We start from the raw sequence: 15,977 nt of genomic DNA on the forward strand, positions 1-15,977 counted from the left end.
TTCTCTTCTCTTCTCTTCTCTTCTCTTCTCTTCTCTTCTCTTCTCTTCTCTTCTCTTCTCTTCTCTTCTCTTCTCTTCTCTTCTCTTCTCTTCTCCTCTCCTCTTCTCTTCCTCTTCCCTTCCTCTTCTCTTCTTCTCTTCTCTCCAGGGGTTTTTTTCCCAACTGAAGGGCTCCAGGAAGAGACAGCTCCTATTCAGGATCACACTTAGGGGCACATTTAACTTCCACTGAAGTTTTAATAGCATTTCAGCCTGTGTTAAAGTGCTTTTCTGAACTACAGCCAAATTTGAAAGCGAAGTGTGAAGTACCTGTTTTCCAGCAGCTGCATGTGTTCAGCCCTCAGATTCACAGTCACAGTATCTTAATTTCCTGAGGAAAACKGAATTTCAATATTCTTCCCCTAATATACCTGAGTATCTGGATGGGAAGATTTTCTGAGTAGATTCTTAGACATTTAGACACTTCAGAACAAAACGTAGTAACCAGTGAGGTTTCCACTCATGATGAAATAAGAAATTAGGAACCTTCTTGCATCTTAAACTGCCTGAATATTTTGGAAAATCTACCCAATGAATTTAGGACAAAACCTTTAAATTATGGTATAATCAAAAAGAACAGTGAAATTTGTTGTCACCAAAACTGCATGAGAGCTCTTGTTTTGTGGGGGAAATTTCTCAACTGTTTSTTCTCTAAGCTCTCAAGGCAGTTTTGCAGACACTGTCCCTTCTGGATCCTAGACAAGCCTTTTCCTTATTGTTTTCTTTCTTGACCCTCTGACAGATTCCATGATTCCCATAATGTTACCAACATCTATCACAGACAAGTAAGGCAGTGATTTTTATAGAAATCAGTTTAAGCTAGTTATATTTAAATTCCTAGTAAATACTTTCATGAGCATGTTTGGAGCAAGATTTATCTCCCTATTAACTTCTGTAGCAGGGTTGGAAAGCTCCAGTTGGAAGGAAAGAGCTGCTCTCAAAAAACATCAGAACAGTGCCTCAAAAATTAATTTCATTTTAGGATGGGATCCATCTGTTTCTCTGAATACTCCAATAAACTCTTTCTCAATTGTGGATCTAATTCTTCCAATTATTGCTGTCCTGGATATAATGCATCTCACCCTGAAACACACCTAAATAGATCAGCTTTTGACATCACATAATTTCTATGGATATTATTTTGGGTCAAACATGCACTTTTTTCTTCAGAAGGACTAACAGGGCCATGTTTTATTTTATTTTTCAAGGCTGCAGCCTCTATGTTAGACTTGAGGACATACATTTTTTTCTTCTGTGGGCCTCAATTCCATTCCCCCTGTCAGAAATATTAGGATTGGACTAGGAAGTGAGTCAAAACTGCTGTTTACAACACAAAGAAATKAGGAATGAACACATTCCTGATTCCTTCCCACCCCCAGCCATAACGCTGCTGATGAATGCACGCATGAATATGCAGGAAAAGGGTGTCCTGCTGCTCTCAGCTCCCAAGGTTGATTCATCCCACGTGTAAAGGGAGATGCAGGAAATGAATTATGAATATCAAAAACACAGTTGTTACCTTTGATCTCCCTTGGGAAACTCTCGTTTCTCATTGTCTCCAGTAATTGCAGAAAACAGATTATTTTCCCCCACACAAACAATTTGTGTTTTCATTCTCATTTCCATGAATGAATGAACAATAGCAACAAAAAAAACCCAAGCCTCTAAAAATTTATCTGGTAAAGTTCTGCATCAAGACCAGGAAGCTTGTTATGCCACCATCTGTTTGTGAGTTTTTGCAAAAGRCTGACTTTGTAAAGAGCAATTTTACCCTCAGTGCCAGTACCAGCCAGGGCAATGTCTTCATTAGACTGGCTAAAGGCTTAGATTGCTCCTTAAATTTCCTCAGAAGGAACTTAGTAGATTATACCCYTTTTTTTTWATMCTTTAATAATTTTTTTACACTTCCCTAAAAGATTTATGGCCATTTTTCTCCAAAGGAATTCAGATTCTCCAGAAATTTTTGTCCCTGGRGGCTGAGGTGATGTAAAAAGCAAAGGTGAAAAAGCAGGTGACACCTGAATAATTCCAGTGTTGGAGAGCAGCCATGGCCTGCCTGCCCTGGGACTGGTGGAGCGTCCTTGCAAATTCTGTGGTGAGCATGCAGAAATTAGATCTTTCCCAAACACAATTTATTAGGTTTATAAATCATTTATCTGGTTTGTGTCTTAGAAATACTTGAGTAATATGCAAAAAGAAGAATTGAAAAGAAAAAAACACCCCTGAAACTGGAGAAAGGAATTTGTGTTTGTTTCAAGGGGTTTTTAATATTGATTAGCCTAGATTATGAACAGTTTGAAGGGAAGCAAAAATGAGGAAACAAAGCTACCTGGTATTTCCAAAGTATCCATAAGTATCCAGGGAGCTGGGGTTGATAACAATCCATCTATGAGAGTAAAACTATTATATAAATAAATGTGAAAGGCTTTTTTGTTTATGTCGTGGTGCACCGGATTTTACATCAAATTAAAGATTTATACAGTAAATCATGTCGCAGCAGTAAAATCATGATGCAAATGTCATTTCTGCCTTCATGGTAAGCGTTTCTTTCCTTTAAGTGTGCGTGCTCATTTGGTGCTCATTTGGGCAGAACCCACACTCACTTATGGAGTCGTTCCACTTACTTCCCAGATGTTCCTCTGACTGTTGTCAGGTGGCTTGTTTGGTTTTTTAGGGGAAAAAGTCATCTAAAATAGAAGCCAACATGTGAATTCTTCAGAACTCCTTGRCAAAACTGAGCAATGATGTTTTCTTAAAAAAAATAGAGATAATGTACGCAAATTGCCAGGGCCCTGAGGACACTGCCAACTCTTACAAGTCCCAGGGCTCCCCAACATTAATAAAAAGGAAGTATTATATTATTTCTTTAGCAGAGCCATACATTTAAATGTACTGTTGAATTTTACTAATAAAATAAGATTTGCATGTTCTGCAATTTTTCTTTGAAGCGGCTGTGAGATTCTCTGTTGCACTCCAGGAATCTATAGGAGGGAGAAAAAAAAATCTTATCCTACAAAGAAATCACTGGTTAAAATGATTAAAAAAAGGATTTTTTTTTTCTTGCAAGTTGATTGCTTGCTGGTATGAAGTGTTCATATATAAAGTCTATGAAGATGATACTGTACTGAAAATGTTATCTCTTAATGCAGATACAGTAGCAAGTTAAGAGTCCACAGTTAAAATTACTACCAAAAAATCCCAAAAAACATCAAAGCCTATACAGTTCATTCATATGGTAAAGCAGAAAAGTCTTCAGATATTAAAAATAACTTCTTTTTTTTTTTTTCTTTTTTGTAGGTGCTAAAATCCTTCGCTGCATTTTTATCTGAAAATAAACACCCTTACTTTTCCTAGGTAAAATTAATCTTTATGCCTAGGCATAACACTTTGCCTTTACAATGTGTATCTTTCACCTCCTCCCTATTTCACAGTCTTAAATAGGGTTTAAATATTGCATAACTCTCCTGTTTAACTCTCTGAATCATGAAGAATTTCATGTTATATGAAAATCCTGATAAAAACACGGCCTGAAAAATATTGAGAGTATGAAAGAATATAAAAAGAAAGACAGCATTTCATATTTCACAGAAACTCCCAAGTGTTCTGTATTTGTTTTCTTTTTGCACTGAAATAAAATGGAAGGCTTTTAATATCTCCATAAAGCATGTCTGTGTTAAAATGTCATATTCACAATAAAAACATCAGGTTTTAAAGTTCACTCTCCTTTAGGTCACAGATAATCACAGACTTTGTCATCAAACAAGCTATTTTCACCAAAAAGCTTACTAGAATTAACAGATTTCCGCATTATTTCAATTTTTTTAGAATAGCAACTTTCCAGTGGATTTTATTAGAAAATTTTCAGTCTACTACACAGAAAAATATTAGTGAAGCACACTGTCAAATCATGTTCAAACAAATGGCAGAGAACATTCATTTTCATCATTCTCTTACCTCTGCTAGAGAGATATATTGATTACYACTAGTTCAATGTCAAGATCCTAAAAATAGAAATCCTTATTTAATAAAAAGTAGAAGGGATATTGTTTCCGTCCTGGGTTACCCCAACACACTCAGTGTCAAAACAGGTGGGTGAAAGGGGCAGGAGGGGAGGATATTTTGGGCTATTATCARTTTTCTCTCATGAGGATAGCCTGTGGCTTTCTAAGTTTACATGGCCTGGGAGGCTAGAAAGACAYGATGCAAAGTAATGTTTCAAAATGCAGAAAGTCTCTGCAGCTGTTCCATTATAAGGTGTGGCTTGACCCCAAGTGCTGAATTTAGCCTCCCATCCATCACAGACTAATTACATTTCCAGAAAAAAAAGGATAATGATTCAACGTGATGTGCAAGGAAGTGACCATGTAGCTGCTATTAACCTATGCATCATGCTAAGTAATTGTCCTAAAGTCCTAGTGTTAATCCTGGCTTTTAAGTTTTTCTCACCTATTTCAATAAAATATGCAAATGGAGAATATTTTCCTCTCCTATGAATAATTTGTGCTAACATCACAATCATCACATCATATGAGGTTTACTACATAACACAGCCTTTGAGCAAATCAAGTAAATGGGGGAAAATGTCAGTATTAATGCCACAGAAATTCCTTGCCACAGCTTCAYTCACATTCCATGGGGACTCTGTATTGTATAATTTAAGCCATAAGGAATATTTGTTAGACTGATTTACCTTGTTGCTGGTGCCTTAGTGATGGCAAGGTATGGAGAATAATTTTGTGAGGAAAATGAAAGGGTGCATATTAAAGCTAATGTTGAAAAATTGTTCAAGGGAGCCTGTCATGTGCTCACTGACTAYTGCAATGGAAATGCCCCTGAAACAGCTTCAGGACCTTTGGTTCACACTCTTGAGCATGCTGTCAGTAGAGCCTGTGCTAACAGAGGTTCGATATCTAAACTCCAGCAGGAGTTATTTATGCTAACTACTCGACTTGCTGCATGAACTGCATGAGGTCACAGCAGACAGCACAGAAAAAATTCATGGGTCTCTTGGGAGGGACAGCGAGACTCCCCAGCCACAGCTCTGACAGGTGTGCACAGGATCACAGCTTCAGCTCCTACTCTTAAGGACACTGCTTTTAAAGAAAACCCTTGTTATTTTTCTCTGCTCCTAAAAATCCCAAATTATTTTCTATTCACTGGCTTCCTGGCAGCAGCCAAGAGAGTTGGCAGGGGTTTCCCTGTGAGTGCACATAGGACCGAGACATAATCCTGTCTTTGACAATGTACTAATGAGTGATAAATTCTTTCAAATGCAGAGAAGGGAGAATGGATGTATTAATAATCTTTAAGCTCTGTTACTGCAAACAGTAGYTGCCTGTTCCTAATTATGTAAGTAAAAAACCACACCACATCAGAAGTCTTTTCCCCAAATCCCTAAATCAGTTGTCTGCTACAAGCTGAGCAGGATGAATACTGCAGGCAATATTTGCAGCCATGAATGTATWCTTTTAAAATATCATTCCTGAATAAGCCTTATTGATGCTCACAACACCTTTCACTTGCTTCACAATAACACTCAATATTTTTGTGAAAATATTGATGTGACCCAGTTGAGTAATAAAAATCCCACAGGCTTGAAAAAAATGGCATGCAATGAAGAGGCTGTATTCTTTGCAGATACCTGATTGGACCAATAAAGTAACAAATATATGATGTTCAAATTCACATCTGCCTGTGGACACTTTATAAACTTAAGTAAGCTGCTCTTGCTTAYTGAGCAGGTCACTAAAGATGCGGAAAGGGCTGCCCTACAGCCACACAAGGAGGAGAAAGCTCTCAGAATGATGCCATACATCACTCAGTSGCCAATCTGCTGCTGATTAAGAGCCATTGGAACACTTATCAGGAAAAAAAAAATCCCCGGCAAGGCTCATTAACTCACACACAGTGTTATGCTAACAGCTGGCACGCAGCTGGCTAACCCCGGCGTGGGCAGAACAGATGTACCTCTATCTACAGAGCGCTGCAGCAACTTAACAACACTGGAACAGCAGAGAAGGAAGGAKAAAACACACTTTCACATCTAGTTTTGCCTGGAAAAGGTATTTCTGAGCTCCCTGCTGGAAGAGAACTAGGGTCCTTTAATTTGGCAGGTTGCCTCTCACAATGGCCAGGTTGAGGTGCATCAGGAAGACAGAGGGATTGCATGCTACAGCTATGACAGCCAATCATCCCAATAAAAATCCTGAGGATTGCATCTCGAAATTAACAATCCTCAAAAACATGTGGCAATGACCATCATTAACATTTTGTAAGGTTTTCATCATTGTTTGAATACCCAAATCTCTGTGAAATTTTGCTCAGTCTTTAATCTCAGTAGCAACCTGGGCTAATGTGTTTCAGAGCTCGGAGTTGTGTGAAAAAAGAATTTTCCAACACAGATTTGAATCAGCTTCTTAGTTTCACAGAATATCTTTCTCATCATACATGACAAGAAACACTGACTTCTGACCTATCATCTTTTAGGCAGTTCTGCAGGTTTGAGGTTTGTTGGCAGAAGTGGTTTTTTTTTGTTTGTGTGTTTAAATGCTTGTTCATTTGACTCTCCTTCATAAAGGAAACTTTGATCTTCTCAGTTTTTAAAGAGAAATCTTGTSAYGTCTCAGCACTGTCATTGATTCTCYTCTCCAGTCCTGARCCTGTCCTGAAATGTGACAATATTCTTTGAGACTGGTGGACAAACACTTCAGGAAGAATCTTAGATGAGRTCATTTAGTATTATAATACTGATATTATTTCCCAGTATTGCTTTCCATTTAATCCTCTGTCCAGCCACTTGTAAATTGATGCCTTTTCTGAATAATGAATTTTGAAAGGTTTTAACAGTATATTTGTGCATATTCAAAAGAATAAAAATTCTGATGTTACTCAGAAGTACCTAACCCATATACAGAGATGTTTGTGGACTGAGAGGTATGTTCAGCAAAGCATATTGTATAAAAGTTATCATATCAAAGCACTCATTAAGAGTGTAAAATTCCTAAAATAAACATGAATTGAACAAAACCAGAGCTAGACAAGAACAGGAGGAGGAAAACTTGAGGAATAAAAAAAGGCATTTTTTAAAAAGTGAACATTTTGAGWGATTCAGTTAACAGAAAACAAAACCTAAGCTCATAAGTAAGCATTATTACTCATATAATAAGACACTTCTAGAGAAATTAARAGACAGATTTCAAAACAAAGATTTCTGAAAGTGTAACGGGGAACTGCACAAGATCACTGCAAAAATTTCCATCCTCTKTAATACAACCATATGAGAAACAAATTGGATTAAGTCATGGATTTTATTCCTCATATCAGTGAATAACTCTTTGTGGAGAGTGAAAGGTTACTTTGTCCAGGAAGAAATCAGTCATAAACCAAGAGAACCCCACAAACAGATGGGATTTTACATTCCCTTCCATCATTCTGCACTGTGTCATGGTGAAGGCCATTTCTGAGGAGACTGGATTGGATTATTCCCAGATTGGATTCTTCCCAGGCCTTTTTCATTCCAGCCTTCTTTTCCAAAAAGCAGCCTCATGTGGTCCAAGCARCTCTGTGATTCTGCATTCTGGATAGGAGGGATTTGCTCCCAAATCTGAAGTTTCTAAGTGTCCCAGTGGAGCTCTGGGAGTGGCATTTCTTTTTATGCCTCCCAGAATCAGGATGCCAAAAGTTTTATACCCTGAGCAGAGTCATTCACTCTGGAAAAGAAAAATTACCCTGGCTTCTCAACACTTTTCACAAAATTTATGTTTGTTTTTGACAAACGTGCTTTATATGGACAACTGTAAAATGTCTGTGGGTAACAGCTACAGAGCTTGCAACARCAGAAGAATTAAGTCACTGCTACCCCTGGGGTGCTAATGAGGCAAAAATGTGCTGAATTTTCATACTTTCCTGGAGACACACATATTATGCTTGCTACAGGTGCACAATGCTAATTTGTTTTTTGGGCAAACTGTGCTCAATTTGCATAATTTTARCATCCTGAAACCTGCAGACATCAGGAAAATCTGTGTTTTTCTCTGCCTGTAGAGAAGTCATTCAAGTCATTCTCTGCCTGTAGAGAAGGTATTCAAAGTCATTGAATACCTGAGAATCAATATAAGCTCYCAGGAGCTGAAGGAAGCCCTGCTGGAGTCATGTGTTAGCTAAATTACAGGATCAAATCCTTGGGGTACACCAGCCCAGGTCCCTTGTCTAAAACCAACATAACCATGGTAATTTCACTGTCTGCAGGGCCACAAYGACTTTTTCTGASTCAGCAACACTTTGGAATTGTCAGACACTGATGATCCATCCACTTGGAGATGTTGCTATAAGCTCAGCTGATAAATAAAGAGCTAAAGCTAGGTATTATCTTTTGCAGGATGGTTGGGGAGTTATTTAGAGCTTCCAATTAGCTTCAGCAGTAATTGAACATGATTCAATCTGTACCTACATYTCAAAAGTGCAATATTTGTATTACTTCATCTTTTTATCATTTGTCATGTTAAGTCTTCTTATGTGTGTTGAAATAACTCGAGATAAACAAAATCAGTAGAAGATGGAAACACCTTTCCAGTGGTYACTGCAGCCAGAGAAGTTTGCTGGTGAGAGAACAAAGAATGTAATTTAAAATAATTTGGAGAATACTTGCATCAGTAAAACAGCACATTGCACCCAAGAAAATGAAGGATTACTAAATTATTAAATTACTAATTACTAAAGCCATTAATAGTACTCACAGTYCAATTTGGACTTTAAAAACCTTCGTCAGGTTATTGTGGGTTGATCTCTATGGGGTTACCTTCCTACAGAATAAAAAAATTTTGTCTTGCAATGCATCCAGCAAAACAAGAGTTTATCAAGTACATGAGCGAGAACTTGAGCCTGTTGTTAAAAATATTCAGTATCTTGACCTTTCCTCCTGCCACTGTGTAAGTCTCTGTGAAATCTCTGTTTTTTTCTGCTGCTTTGGTAGCTATGGCTTTGGGTTTTTTGTTGGTTTGTTTTTGCACAAATGTACGGGTAAATCAAAAGCAGCAGTCAGCAAAGGCTGCAGTCACAAAATGGCTGGAAAGAATCGTGAGAAAGAACAAGAGTAAAAAAGTAACTGTATATTGAACATGKCAGTGAAAGGCAAAAAGTTGAAACAACCACAGGAAAAACAGAAAGATTACACAAAGCAAACAGTAATTTGGCAGTTTTTAAAACACGAATGCAATATACATTCTGACATCAGAGAAACGTATTYCTTAGAAAGAGACACAGACCTTCCAGATACTACAAAAAACTTCGAATAAATTTATTCTGAGTAGAAAAAGTAATTTCCTGGGTTGAAAGAATAGGCTGTCCTGGATTCCAGTCGGGGCTTTTTTGGTTTTTTTTGATCTTAAAGTGAGTAGGTTCAGTGCTGAACAGGAGAGAAATAATATTATAAAATCTTTTGTGACTTTTYACCTCTGACAGGACCAGAAGAACAACATTAATTTACAGCAGGSGAAAGTCAAATTTGCCCAGGGAGCATCATGGGATCAGTCATGAAAAATCCTGCCGTGCCACAGGTCATGTGTGTCAACCATGCACAAGAGCCACAGAGAGTTCWCCCAAGAGCTCAAATCTATTCTCACAGTAATTGTGACCTTAACATGATCCTAAGATCACTAAACTGAAGTCTTCCTGGTTTTGGATAGGGTTTCTGTCTCCACCACACACCTTGAGTACTCAAATTTTAATATTTTCCGTTGCGTGGTTTGTTTGGGATCTCTTTGTTTGGTTTGGGTCTTTTGTTTTGATTTGGTTTTGTTTGTTCGTTTGTTTTGGTTTTTTGGGGGGAGTTTATTGGTTTTGGTTTTGCTTTGTTTTTTATTTTTTTTTCTTTTTTTCCACCCCCTCATTCTCCTACACTTTATTTACAACAATTCTTATTTTGGTGGTTTTTATTTTTTGTGGGTTTTTGTTTTTTTTTTTTTTTTTTTTTTTTTTTTTTTTTTTGTTGTTGTTGTTGTTGTCTTCTGTTTTTTAGCCCTTCACGTGCAGTATCCTTCATCCTCCACCTGTCTTTTTTGCTGCCTTCAAGTCGGTCATTCATTTAATTTTCTTTGCCTACCTGCCTCCTCTTGTAATTCTGGACTGTGTTACAAACACCTGAACGATCAAGAAGCAATGGCAACACTAAGGACTCTCAAGACAGATCGTGGGGATTAAATAAAAATAAACTGAATCAAGCTTTTAAAATAACAGCAATTAATACTACAATTCCTGGAAAGGGCAACTCTCAGTTCCCCTACTGAAGGGTTTTTTAACTCAGCAACCCAATAAAGCTGCCCTGAAATGTGAAAATGCCATCAATCTGGCACATTGCAGTATTCCCTGGGTGAGTCTCTCCAGCAGGTGCATCATTTATGGTTTAAACACTGATCGCAACTACCTATCTGCAGCTTCACACCACAGATATTCCTCTGCTTCAACGCCCTAGGAATTCTCACCAACATTAACAATTACAGCAATTTTTGAATCAGAGTATATCTTCTGATTACTAGGAAATTACATCCTTATGGAAAGTAATATATTTTTAGTATCCTTGGCACACTTTTAGTTCAGCTAAGTATTTGTAGGATACTTGAATTACAGCAAGTATACTCATTTCTCCTAAGTGTAGAGTGACACATTATAAAACAAATTATTATAATCAGAGATTTTCTTGAAGTTCTCAAAGAGCTTGATTCAAAAGGGGACAAGTTTCTCCCAGCACCCTCCGCCCACATTAGTGGGGAGAGGGAGCTGAGGGGACTTGGCTCCTCCAAGGGGAGTTCCCAGCTCAGACCCCAGCCTGCAGCTGTGGCAAAATGCAATTCCCTTGATTGCTTCCACTCATTTGCATACTMCTGATAAATGGCACTGGAATATCATGTTCTGCCAGCCTTGATATTTGTTGTTTTTCAAATTTTGGGGGCTTTGGAAAGGAGCTTCTTTTTTTGCTCAGAGAAAAAGGACTTGCACGCATTACAGAGTACCCAGAAAGTCTCCTAAAATTTGGGGGTCACAGACACGCTGATGCATCCAGGCATCTCTGTGGTCCCAGCAGAGAGAATGAAGAACGTGATGACTGATGATGATGAATGGGTTTCATGGAAATTTATACAAATTACACACAAATGGCACTCACACAGATTCCATATAAATTACATCCTTTGCATAGGAATATGAATTCAGTGAGATTTTTTAAAAGGAATTATGGGAACTTGCACGAGCAACATTTGKAAAAGTCTGTTAAATGTTAAGAGCTTTGAAAGAAATACGAAGCAAAATATTTCAGGATTTAAAATAAACTCTCTTAAGGACTGCTACAAAATATTCATCCCACGTCTGCCTATGGTGGGATTTCTTACACATTTCTTTCAAGGAAGTGATTTCACAGTCATTTATGGGATGGAATGAGCTTCCAAGTTCCTTTGGTGTCTGTTGTTCACTCCATGACAACATGCAACAGTTTGTTGTTCTCCTCTATTATTCTCCTTCTTATCTAAGATTGCCTATTCTTTCCCGCTTAAAAGAAATCTAAAAGCAAACCTTTGAACTAAAGAAGACTTATCCATTCTAAATTCATTATTTCCTTGTATTTTTGCTGTCAAAGGCATTTTTTTCAGTGTTTGCATGTATTACTCTTAAATGCAAGTCTACAAGGGTGGCCTTGAGATGCAGCTGCTGCCTGCATAAATATTTGACATATGTTATGATGTGTTACTGCATAAAGACTGAGAGAAAATGATCACTTTTTTGAGGTATGAACACTGGGGCTTCTTTTGAATTAATAAGATTATTATGCTTTGAACTATTAAACAGGTCTGCATTTCTTAGCAATGAAAAATTAAGCAATTTCCTGCAAAGGAATTACCAAAAATAAATAAAATTAAAATTAAAAAAAAAAAATTTAAAAGTTAAAAGGCATCTAAATTAATCTGTGAACCATCCCAAGATTTTTCATCTTGGGGATTGAATTGGGATTACTATTAATTCTCTGGAACATGTTTCGTGTAAAGTGTGCACTATCTCAGTAAATACAAGGAAGAAGGCATTTCCAGGGAAAGAAACCTGCAAGCCTTGAAATGGTTTGTGGTCAACTGAGATTTTTTATTTACCAAGAGTCCACAAGTATCTTCTGATCCTCAGATCAGATATGTTTATGCATTTTCTTACCATCTTTCCTTTCCTTGGAAAAAAATACTTTTGGAGCCCCAAAGCCACCTATAATTGCATAAGTTTCCAATCTTTTCTTAATGACTGGAACATTATATCACTAAATACAGCTGATACCTTCTGCAATAGCAGAAGACCAGGAAATATGATTAAATTCCAGTACCGAGTATAAGGTCAATAAATATTTTAAATCCTCATAAGTATGCTTCTGTGCTTTATTATTTATCCATTCAGAATTGGTATTAAGCAAGTTTTTAACACCTTAATCCTCCAAAGTTAGGTATAAGCCAGCTCCAAAAATTCATTAYCTAGAGAAACCATCAAACCCAGAGAGCTGCCCCCCTGTTCCCTGTTCTGATTTCAAACATGTCTCAGTCAAATATCTCCAGTACAATATTTCATTATTTGCTGCAATTAATTTTGTTGAACCATACAGGGTTTTTTCCTCTCACAGGGGTTTTTCCTCTCTTTTACTTCAAGATCTTAAAGTGCTTTAAAATTCTCTTTAGTTAGGTTGAATTGAGCAAGCTAKGACCTGTGACTTTTTCCAAAGCAGGTATCTTCTATTTTCTTCTCACTTTAGATTTGCCCATGTTTGATTCATCCACAGCTGAGTAAAATGGCAGTTAACAGGCAGAAATTATATCTTTTTTCTCCACATCTCTTTAAACCCCCTTGGCTATATGCAGATACAGACAATTGCATTCAKTTCCCTCAGTTCTGCTGAACATCTACATCGTCCCGTCTGTTCCTCACTCTGGACCAAGTTCAAAAGATGTCACTGAATCCTTCAAAAAATGTTACTGACTGTCCTCTAAAARACCACTTTTATTCAAAAATGCAAAGGGTCAACTTTCTAGCGGGGCTGAAGCTCTTCTCAAAGACTTGATCTGGTATTGAAGGATTACTGATGATAGTTTCAGAGCAAGAAATATGTCAGGCACATGTGGCATGATTAAAACCAGAACGGGGCTTTGATGCACCCCCCAAATTTAACCACTCCATTCCTGAGCATTACCATGGGCCACTCCAGCAAAGAAACAGGTTTTCTCCCTTCCAAATATGTAAAAGAATTCCTGCTGTCTCAGTCTCAGAAATAATTTTCTCCCTTTCCACATCCTTCTCACGCCTTCCCAGATAAATAATGTTCCCTGGAAGCACCTTCAGCTTGATTTGAATTGTGGGTTTTCCTGGTTTTGTGGGGGTTTTGCTGCTGTCGCTTTTTTTATTTGTGGGTTGGTTTTCTTTTTTTTTTCCTCAGCAGAATCATTCTTATTTCTTCTTCAGCTCCTTGACTGGTTCCTTCCTTTCTTATTAGCCCTGACAGCCATGGCAATTGCATGTGCGTGCCTCAGAGACAGCTCCAGCACTCCCTGCAGCTTGCCAAAAGATCTCTTATTCAAAATTACAACTGTTGGACAATTTCACATATGTACTTCAAAGGCACTTTGTTCTGACAACACACATCCCTCCAAAAGGTCTCGACCTTGCGAGTTGGSTAATGCACTGCGTTCTCCCTGACAGAAAATATGATTGGTTTGTTTTCGAGAATATCACTGCTGTTTTTATCTCTTTACTTTTCGAAATCTATAAATATTGTGGTTCAACACACAACGCTAATTTATGCAGAAGACAGTCAGGTTTTTGTAAGGCCATGTGCTTCTTACAAGATRTTTCATGTATTTGTCAAGCTGAGAAACCTACAGAGATGGTATGGAAAGAATTTTTTTTTCCCTCCCTCTTTTTTGTTTGTTGTTTTTTTTTTATTCTTGTGCTGCTTCAAAATGAATCAACTATGACACCATATGCTGCAACAATTGCTGAGAATGACAAAAGCAATACATTTTTCCAAAAGTCAACAAAAAAGCACMATTAAATTAAGGAAATTGTATTTCCCGTAAATCTTCCTGTATCTTCCTGGCTCGCTTAACATCTCGTTGTTTTATTTCTGTGCAGGCTCTTGCCAGCCCTCCTCTCACTGTGCCAGGCTTCTTTCTAGAGAAACACGAGCATCCTTTGGCTTCTGCTGGAAWAACTGAGATGTCCTTCAGTTAAAGGTGGAAGAATCCTCCACCTCTGCCAGGACCCCCCCTGTGCCAGCACATTCAGGGTAGATTGGCCTTGGGCTTTGACATTCCCCACCTGAGAGCATAAGAAGTTTTACCTTGTGCTCACTGTGAGACTAATAAAAATAAAGGCATAGTTAAAAAATTGGGGGGGTTATATCTTTTTATACATACATACACTAAATAATACCATCAAGTTACAATGCCGCTCCTTTAAAAATGTGCATCACTTATCATATTGCAGCCCACAATTTATCTGCTTCTCATACAGAAGAGATATTTGCTCCTTGCTCCATTTGCAGGGGTCAAGTTACTGGAATTATCAAGAGAAATCCTCAGTCTGKTTGAAATTAACTGGATATGGATATCAGTTGGCTGAACAAAAGGAATGTCTGATTATGCTGTAAGTACTGAAGATACATTGCATATCTAGGAAGCTTTTCTTCTCATTACTTTACATGTTGCTTGGTTACCTCATCAAACTTGTCATCTGTGAGGAAACCCATTTCATTAAAAAAAAACAAGCCATAAGGCCAATTCCTCTGGGACTGAGATAGGAAGAAGGATTTTTTTTTTACCCTTATTTCCAAAGTTTCAGTTCAAAACTAAGTTTCTACGTTCACACCCCAGATAWCAAAAAAAATAATTGCACAGGCCACTCTCAAAAAATAGCATCATGCCCAATAATGGAGTGCTCTTCTGACTCCTGGCGTAACAAACATCACTGTGTGTGTTCAAAAGTTGGCAGGACCTTGGCTAAGGCTTCATGCAAATCCCTTATAATCAATCCATCACCTTTCTGAAGGACACAGCTACTGTTAGGAGGCCAATTGACAGAGAAAAGGTTTGGCACAATCAGACACCTTCCATGCTGCCAAACCAAATGATCCTGAGAAGCCTGGAATTTCTGTGATAGTTTGCAACCATTTGGAGACAATACAGAGCTAGGCAGGTTGGACACTAGAAAGCAGCTGGGCTTTCCCAAGCATTTGTCCTGTGGTTCTTGTGTGTGCTCTGCTCCTGAGAGAGATTATACCTCCATTTTCCCTGTGGCTGTGCAGAATTCAGCAAATTTCAGTCCTGGAGGGTGAGAAAAAGATGACATCACAATAATGATAACAACGATAATGATAATAATGAAAATTATAACAATGAAAATACTCATATCAGTGATAATGATGATGAGGAGGAGGAGGGGAGGATGATGATGATATTATTAATAATAATGACAATAATGATAATGATGATGATGATTAATAACAATAATAGGAATAGTGACACCAAAAAACTCACACCACCAATAAAAAAAAACAATCAAGCAAGCGACCAACCAGCCAAAAAAACCAACCAACCAAAAAAACCAACCAACCAACCAACCAACCAACCAACCAAACCAGCCAACCAACCCACCAACCCTCTCCAAACGAAAACAAGCCAACAACAAAAGAATGCCCCAAACCCCCGAAAAGAAAGAAGAGCTTTTCCCGGGAGGGCGGCAGCAGCTCCCTAGGGGCCCTCGCCGTGCTGCACCTCCTCTCCCTCTGCCCACCCGACCCCGCGGCGCCTCCCCGGCCGTCACACGGCAGCATCGTGCGCGCCCCTCTCCGCGGGCTGGGCTCTCCGCGGTTGCGGGTTGCAGCCCGTTCCCCGCGCTGCCTCGGGCCGTGCCCCGGTGTCGCGGTG

Source organism: Malurus melanocephalus, unplaced genomic scaffold (assembly GCF_030028575.1).
Source record: "Malurus melanocephalus ecotype Western Australia unplaced genomic scaffold, MMel_1.1 scaffold_175, whole genome shotgun sequence".
NCBI classification, from domain to species: domain Eukaryota; kingdom Metazoa; phylum Chordata; class Aves; order Passeriformes; family Maluridae; genus Malurus; species Malurus melanocephalus.